The sequence below is a fragment of the Melozone crissalis genome, unplaced genomic scaffold (assembly GCF_028551555.1).
Source record: "Melozone crissalis strain CALT ecotype California unplaced genomic scaffold, PUWL_Pcris_2 ptg000027l_1, whole genome shotgun sequence".
In the NCBI taxonomy this organism is placed as follows: Eukaryota; Metazoa; Chordata; class Aves; order Passeriformes; family Passerellidae; genus Melozone; species Melozone crissalis.
The window spans coordinates 50,680,760-50,690,291 of record NW_026535805.1 but is presented as its reverse complement, the minus strand read 5'-3'; positions in this window follow the sequence as shown (position 1 = coordinate 50,690,291).

Genomic DNA, 9,532 nt, shown 5'->3' with positions numbered 1-9,532 from the left:
CTTTTTGCCACAGAGCAATGAATGTCTTAAAACTGTCCACAAAGTAAATGCACTCAAACACAGATGAGAAGAGTGCACCAACAGGGAAACAAGCAGAAATCTGGATCCAATGAACTGAGGCAAAGGAAATAGACAGAACCTGGGCAGAACTTACTGATGTTCTATATAAATAATACTTTATAGTTTCCCATGTAAAACCCAATATGGAAAGTTTAGTATCCCAACTACACTAGAAAATTAAACTGAGAAACAGAAAAAATTCATCACTTCAGTGGTCCTGTCAAATGAACAGTGTTAGCATGCTGAATTACATTATTTTCCTGACAAAAACAGACATGGATACAAAGAAAGAGAAAAAGGAGAAATAAATTATTAGATTATCTGTCTCAATCTTGCCATTTTCCTTATAAAACTAGAGATTGAAGAGTATGTCTTAATCAATGCTTTGTTTTAGATCACAGAAATCTAAAGTATATATATTTGCATAAATGATGTTTACAATTTGAAGTTATCAACCTCTTGCACCCCAACAATGTGAGGTAACTATTAGTTAAGAAAATTGGTACAACATCCTACCATTGTTTATGTGGACCACAATTTGGTTATAGAGAATCTAAATCAGCAGAGTTCTTCAGATGAAAAGCCTTGAAGCCCTTGTTGACACATGAATTGGAGACCAAAGAGATGGTATGTAGGAGAAGAAAAAAGTTTTTTAATAGGTACAATCAGGTTGTGTTTTGACACTGTCCCCCATGATATCCTTGTCTCTGAACTGGACAGACATGGATTTGACAGACAGACCACTGGGTGGATAAGGAATCGGCTGGATGGCCACACCCAGAGCTGCAGTCAATGGCTCCATGTCCAAGGGGAGAGCAGTGACAAGTGGTGTCCTCAGGGCTGGGTATTGGGAGCAGCACCTTGTTTAACATCCTTGTCAGTGACAGACATTGGGATCAAGGGCACCCTCAGCAGTTTGCCAATGACACCAGGCTGTGTGGTGCAGTGGACACACTGGAGGGAAGGGATGTCATCCAGAGGGACCTTGGCAGGCTCGAGAGGTGGGACTGTGAAAACCTCATTAAATTTAACAAGGCTAAGTGCAAGATCCTGCACCTGGATTGCAGTAATCCCAAACACAAATACAGGCTGGGTGGAGAACGGTGAGAGCAGTCCTGAGGAGAAGGACTTGGGGTGTTGGTGGATGAGAAGCTCAGCGTGACCCAGCAAATGTGTACTCAGAGCCCAGAGAGCCAGCTCTGTCCTGGGCTCATCCAGAGCAGTGTGGCCAGTGAAGAGAGATGATTCTGCCCTTCTGCTCTGCTCTCCTGAGACCCACCTTGAGAACCACATCCAGCTCTGGGGCCCCCCAATATGAGAGGGATGTGCACCTTCAGGAGTCCAGAGGAGGCCACAAGGAGGAGGAGAAGAAAATTAAGAAAGAAGGAGAAGGAGAAGGAGAAGGAGAAGGAGAAGGAGAAGGAGAAGGAGAAGGAGAAGGAGAAGGAGAAGGAGAAGGAAGGCTGGGAGAGTTGGGATTGTTCAGCCTGGAAAAGAGAAGCTTCCAAGGACACAGCGCCTTCCAGTACCTAAAGGAGTCTGCAAGAGAGCTGGAGAGGCATTTTTTACAAGGGCCTGTAGTGACAGGACAAGGGGGAATGGCTTCAAACTGAAAAAGGGTGGGTTTAGATTAGATATTAGGAATAAATTCTTTATTGTGAGGGTAGTTAGGTACTGGAACAGGTTTTCCAAAGAAGGTGTGGATGCCCCTTGCAACATTCAAAGGGTGGATGGGGCTCTGAGTAACCAGGTCTAGTGGAAGGTGTCCGTGCCACTTAAAGATCATCTTTAAGATCCCTTCCAACCCGAACCATGCTATGATTCTATGATTCTGTGTTCCAAATGCTAAGTTAAAAAAAAAAATCAAATTATTGTAATTACACTGATGGTATTGCTTAAGGTGTGTCTCTTCATAACCAGGCAGCATATATGCCATAATATAATTGCACACAGAGACTGAAATCACTGGTGAGAGATAACCTGTTGACCAAATGACAAAAAGGCTCCTGCACCTGCAGTTAGCAGTAAGTATAAAAGTTCAGTGTATGTCTTCCACCACAGCTGGAATAGCTGCAATCAAAGACAGTTGTGCAATTTAGACCTTAGCTAGTATTTTGAAAACACAGAGGGAGGGGCAGTATTAAACTACTGAAGAAATATTTATGAAAGGGAAGGACACAAAGTAGATTCCAGCTTAATTAGGAACTACTGATCCACAGGGAAAAAAAATAAAAGGAAAAAAAAGGCTGCAGTTGTGAAAAACTGATATTTTTGGACAGCACCTTGTTGGGCTTTATGATGAGCTCCAGTTATGCACAACACTGTGTAATAGCTTTGTTTGCCAGTCTCCAAAACAGCCAGATCACTTTTTATATCATCCAGAAATATGCTCTCTTCAACAATTTATCTTAGAGAAACTTTCAAAAATCAGTCACAACCTTTGTTAAAAGGTTTTATTTTTTAAATGCTGACAGCAGCTTAGCTCTAGCATTGTCTACAGAGAATGCTACTACAAAGATACTTAAATGATGCTGTCACACAGAGTAGAATAAATTATTTCAATTGCAAATCAGCTAATTATATATTAAATCTGGTACCTACTCCTCTTTTATATAAGAGAGGTTTTTTATTGCCCTGGTTGAAATGGTGTGCCCAAAGCCATATAAAGAGCCATTTTGTTTTTATCCTATCAGTATCACTCAGTGTCTCAATTTAAGATTTGTATTTCTAGTCATGTGATAGCCTCAAGTTTTCTTTTCACTTCATTTTAGAGTTTTGAAATTTTCAATGTACACATTGACAAATATCCCAGAGGTCAAATCCCAATTTATTAATGTCTGAAATCTCATTATTTTTGAATAAATCTCATTAGTTTAAGACCTAACTGGTGATTTTTTATGCTTAGGCTTATTAAAATTGATGATAATATAACCAATGTAAATCCCTTCTTTATATAAATGAGCAATTAGAAACAATGTAAGCAATTACAAGTTATATAAATATGTTTTCATTAATTTTCTGATAAATATATGAAATTTTCCCAGTGGAAGGCTGATTATAAATCACTCACAATCAATCTCTGCAGAAGCAACCAGCATAAAGGAGAGTCACCCTGGCTTTCCTCAATCAAGTCTAGAAGAAATGAACTTGCTTTACCTCAAAGACAGAATAAGCGAAAACAAAAGGAACATAACTTTAAACTGAACTTTAGATACACCTAGGTCCTCTTGGGAGAAACATGCATTTCAGTGTTGTGTCCCCAAGATTCCTTTCAGCTTTAACCATAGGCCTTGTATATGGGATCATAAAAAAGAGATGCATCTTTGTAGCTCTGTGTAAGCAAAACTCCTCCATGTGGTTTACATCACATCCTTCCCAGGCTGGTTCCTTCAAACAAAGTTTTCCATGCAGCCCAGGTTGAGTATTTAAAAGGTTGGAGCTTTATCTCTTCTTTAAAATATAATCACCTTTTGGGGGTTGGATTTTTTTTAAACAGATTTTTTGTCTTCTCTTTGCCTACTGCACCTTTCTTAGTTGAGCTGCTTATCAGAAGATAATGAAAAGGTCTTAGATATGAACTGTTAACAATCAAGGAAGTGAGACACATAAACTTTTAATAAAGATCTCTTATATGTTCATTCAGTATTAAACATTCAGTATTAGTATTGGTTGTATCAGTATTAATTAGTATTAATTAATTAGTATTAATTGTGCCAACACAATTAATTAATTAAACTAATACATCGTATACTTTGTGATGTTTCTACTGGTCTGTCACCATGGACAGATGGAGGGAAGAAGGCAAAGCACATGGCAGCCTGAATTCCTATTGCAAAAATAAGCAGAAAAAAAAAATCTGGTTTGACAAGAAGATCTAAGATGAGGAGAAAGGGCACAGTTCATTTTCCTCCCTGGAACCCCTTCTCTGAAGGTCAGTTCTGATTATTCTGTACCCTGGTAACAGAAAACAGTAGATAATATTGTAAATTACCATTCCTTCCTTCCAGAGGAGCCAAGAGAAGCCTCCTCTGTCATTCTGTCATGCCTGCTAATACTTCTGTACATTAATCTCTTCTTAGATTTGTCTACTTTTGTTGACCTCCACTTTAGTTTAAAAGGTAAATGTGTAAATGTTTGCAGGAGCAAGGCCTGAGTTTGTGTACTGACTTCCTTTAGACTGGACTCAAATGACTGATATGACATGGGGCTTTTGGAGACTGGGGAAGGGGAGAAAGTGTCAGTTTTGCTCATATGTGTGCATTCTCTTTTTCAGTAACACAATCTTCTCAGGGAGGTTTAAGTGAGCCTTTTCATTTTCAGGAACACAACTACAAGACATCTCAAGCAACAGTTTTCATGTACTTTTTAATTGCCTAAAAGTAAGGGCTGACACAAGTTTTTAGAACACTGAAAAACTGATACCAATAAGAAAGAAACAGTATTACCCAATTCTCTTTCTTCAGTCCCACTTTGAAGATCAGCTGTAACTGGTTTAGATTTTGTTTGAATAATGTAATATCTTTAGTAAATTAGGTAGAAATAAAAATTGAATGTAGCTACAACTGATCTAAAGTTATTCCTAAGCAAACTTCATAGATAAAGATAAAACATTTATGTTGTGAATTAAAACATTTATTTGTGAATTAAATTCATAATTGAATTCAGTGTATTACATTCATTAATCAAATGCATATGAAAACCTATATAAGCATGATAGTAATTGCATTGCCATTGACCAATGACAGAAGGGGGCTTTGACAGATATACAACAATTTGGTAAGGTAAAAATTGATTTGGCAGAAGATCCAAAAGCAAACAATATTCTCAATTTCACAAAGACAAGCTTTGAGAAACCAGAGAACTTAGTTGTGAAGTCAGGGACTGAGGAATTCAAATATTGAGGATAATACAATTATTTGAATTGAAAAGGATTAAAGTATGTGGACTTTGTCTCAAGAAAGCAGAAAAAGTTTTACTGATGAGAGTTGAATAAATAACCACAAGCAAATCCCAAAACATTTGCAAAATGGCAAAGAGGCTTAGCACAAAGGAAATGTTATCTGAGGGATGAAGAAAAGGAAGGACAAAGTGAGAATTACCAAAAGTCAGGCTGAATTAGACTTTCAAAAATATATGAAAAGCAAACAACAAAAAAGATTCTTCATTGCCATAAACTAAAGACAATATAGAAAAGGACTGTAGTGCTATGCAACAAAAAGTGCAGAGGAATGGAAGACAATCTTGGCAAAATATAAATTGCACTTTACTACTGATCTGAAGTGAATACTTTGCCTCAGATTTTAATGAGTGCATTGACTGACCATGGGAGCAAAGTCAGTTTAGACAATGGCAGGAGTGTGGGGCAAAGCAGCATTCAGAACAAGGACAGAACAGAAGTCAAGAAAATGAATGTAAGACCCTGCATCTTCTTCACCCCATTTTTGAAAGGAACTGATGTGTGAGCTCATGGGTCTACTGCCTGATGGCTGGAGAGGAGCAAATTTCACACCCATCATTAAAGTGATGGTTAATTTCAGCAGTGGAGTTTTTATGGCCTATCACCATGATATCCAGGCCTGTAGAACACATATTAGCTAGCAGCAAGTATAACTTGGGACAAAATTGAAATTGCTAAAGTTTTCATTTAATTCATCTTTTCCAAATGTAAATGATTGATTATTCCATTAGCCAAATATTTGCAACTGGATCTACAAACTAAACCTTAAGAAGCTTAAGTAATTTAATGTTTTTCATAAGACATACACTGTCCAAGTATTAAAGTTATGCTATTTCTGCTTTACAATTTCATACATACAAAATTTTATAAGAGGTACTTAATTGTCAATGCTTCCTTTTTTTTTTCTTTTTTTTTTTTTTTTGTCAGCAAGTATAATTTATCATGAGATAAATCATATGACAGCACTACACTTACAACTATCAGTCAAATCTGAACTAGCTGCAGAGGAAATCATAGTGGCTCCCTGAAAATTGTTTCACAGGACAATTCTTCACATTTACCTTCCTCATTTAATTTAGAATTTCCTGGTTCTAGGTAATAAATCCATCTATTCAGTAGGGAATAACAGCATTAGGTGCTGAAATCACTATTTTGAGCTAAAAATAGCTCCTATTAATATAAAATCATTTCTGCTTTTTGCTATGACAGTTTCTATTGCTACCATGTAGCATAATAGCCCCAATTTGCTGAGAAATTCTGTTCTGAGACCTTTGACTCTCTGAACTGTGAAGTTGGCTGCAGTTGCTATCCTTTCTGTAAGCAGAAACCTGAGAAGCGGGGCAAGTAATTCAAAATGGAAATGGAGGAGCAGGGCCAGGTTGGCAATAGTAGGGATGAGTGCTTTTGTTTCTAAAAGAAGTGAAAAAATGCCTTGAAAGTCATGCCTTGTCTATGCCTACACTGGCTCTGCAGCAACTTGCTTTCCTGTTCCTTTTGTAACAATTGGGGAAGACACTAAGGCAGTGCTGCTCCTCACAGCACACTAGTTTTTGCTTTTCACAGTGACATAGCAAAGATGCAGAGAATTAGCATTAATATAACTTTTACATAAATATTAACAAGGGATGTTCTCCTTCACAAAGAGTGAGCACGACCCGTTACTGCCCGGTGGGTGGAGGGCTGGTAAAGGCAGCTTTAATTGTGTACTCAAATCTCAATTTTTCTTGGCAATGCCTCTCGTGTAAGTTGGCTGCTCTAAATTGCTGCCACAGCCTCCTATGGATCATTCCAGCTGCTCAAAATAGCTGTCCAAAGTGAGGAAACCTCTACACAAGAAGTATTCCCTAGGGAGAAATTTCCACAAGTCTACAGTTCCTCTGTGCTACTGGGAAAGTGTAAAGAGACTGGTTAAGAAAACAGAATTCATCATTGTCCTTTCCATTAAAAAAAATAAATTCATACTTTCTCATTTTTCATTCTGGACATGGTTATTTGTTGACACCAAGCTTACCCCCTTCAAGAATATGGATAAGACCAATATGGGTAAGTTAGCTTCACACTAATTCTGTGAGCTGTGTGCTCTGCAGCTGGTTATAGCAATGAAAATGGGGAGCAGCTTCAGCACCATAGAGGCTTGCATTCTGTTTTTGACTGCCCCAAAGCCCTGTTTAGCTCTGTTTTGGTACGCAGAACCTCTGCACTCTGACTGTTGGGCTTGGTAACACACCTAACATTGAAAAAAAAGAAGAGGTTACAACAATAGTCACAATAGGTTTTTTGTAACACAGCATTTCCTCCTGCACACAGGGCAATGTACCTGGCCAGTTACAGCCTGTTGTGCCAGCAGATTACTACAAAGGAACAAGATCATAAACAATTTTTGGCCCCGTGTCTACAATCATATGATGATATCTGAGCCTTCCTGTCTTCCCAAGCCATTCTTCCTCCAGATTCAAATGCCTGATTAATGTTATCAAAACAATTTCAAAACTGGTCTAGTTAAATTAGTGCAACCCCTGGATGGCTGCATGTTTGAATGGATATTTTCAAACCTGTTGGTCCTTCAGCTCCTGTCCTGCCCTTTATCTCTGGGTAATCTCAGTTGTAAACATGAATTCAGCAAACATCTTTCCAACACTGACTCATAGAACCTCCCCCTAATGCAAAACAATCTCCTTCTGTCCTTCCTGAAACCTCAGCCTGTCTCTCAGACAATACTTTGTTCATGTCTAGTTGTCAGTCAAGTTCAAAAAAGAGCTTTCACTGTTTCCCTCCTTTCCCTCCTCCACCTGTTTTTTGTGTGTCTGTCAGCAATCCAGACTCCCATGAAGGAAAGCCTGCAGCCTTCAACATTAATACAAATCTCTTTTTAGATGATCTGGCCTCAAATATACAACATCACCCTGCTACTTTTCTAACACATCAGGAAAAATACTATTCCATCTTACTCAGTGTTGAGATCACTTCCCTCCTTGTGTCAGCTGGTGATACTGAGCTGCATTGTCCCTTTCTAAACTTTCAAACAAATACTTCATGTGGTTTCATAGGTTATCCATCCCACTGAGACACTTCCCAGAAATAAAAAAATAATGTACTTCATTTTTTTTCAAATCTTGTCCTCCTCTGAAATGTCTCAGAAGCATTCTTACAGGGAATTGATGTGCCTTAAAACCAAGGGACAACAGTCACAGCTACTGGGTTAAGGCCACTCTGACTGTAGTGAAGTCTGTCTGGTAGCAAGTGCCAAGTCCTGAACTGGAAAAGTCAGAAAAAGAACAAATTGAGGGGGCAGAAAAGAGAACTGTCAAGACTTCAGGAAATTATGAAGTTTGTGAGCACGTGGTCCAAGAACACTGAGAGACCACAGCATAGTCAAGATCAGGAAGTCAGAAACTCTATACGAGACAGGATCCATGATTAGAAATAGACATACCTGGCTGGAGCAGTGTCACACAGATCACTTGCAAACAGCAAGTAGGATCAAACACCTGACTGAAAACTAGAGAGGACATTAAATCAACAGGAGACAATTAGGAACTACGACTACACATCTAGCAAGAAGGATAGGTGGACTGGTATTAAAAGTAAATGTGGAATATGGCTGGACTAAATCCACAAACTCTCAGATGTAGTGCTATTAGCACTTTAAGCAGATTCAATCCATTGTGACTACTGAAACTAGTGGTCCTGCACTCCCCATCCATAATTTCATGTGCATGCCCAAGCACAGCTTCTTATTTATACCAATACAAGCATCTATGTAGCTGGGACACAAACTGCCTTGGGAAACTGATGCCAATTAAAGCTGATCACAATTAAAAACTATTAACCATCATTAAAACTAAGTAGTCAGCATTAAACTTGATGCAGTCCACTGCACAGCCATGCAAGTGCTCGTACTGGCACAAGGAAGGAGGCAGCATGGAGGTACAGAAAAACGGCTGAGAAAGGAAAACCCTTTTTATTTAGAGTTGTCACAACTCACACTACGTTAATAAAAACCAGTGAAGCCCCAGCGCTGGAGAACATGGTTCTCTGCCAGCTATTAAGGCTGTGCCATGGGAGCGTACAGCGGCAACCAGCTACCTAGGGAATGATTCACGTCCAGCTGCCTTGGCAATGACTCACTGGCTCAGTGACTCACTCCGCTGGTGGACAGAGCCCACTGCCTATTATGCCGTCCGATACTGTCTCACTGTCTCCTAGTAGGGACTCATTCATCTGTCCCCAGCCATCTGCTGCTGCCTGTCCCGTGTAGTGCGAGTACCGTAGGCTCTTCGGGGAAGACGGGATTTTCTGTTCTTCCTTTGGTCAGTTGCGAGCCTTTCCTCAGACTACGGAGTATTGCAGCACTGAGTTTATAATGTGTTATAATATCGCTAAAAAATGCTTTAGGAGACCATAGACATATGTGGTTTTCAACAATTTCTTCGAAATATTAGAAAAAGCAGTCGCAGGCTGTCAGGACCCGCGCACACAGATCCGCGGTCGCTCCAGCGTGCGCGCACAGATGCA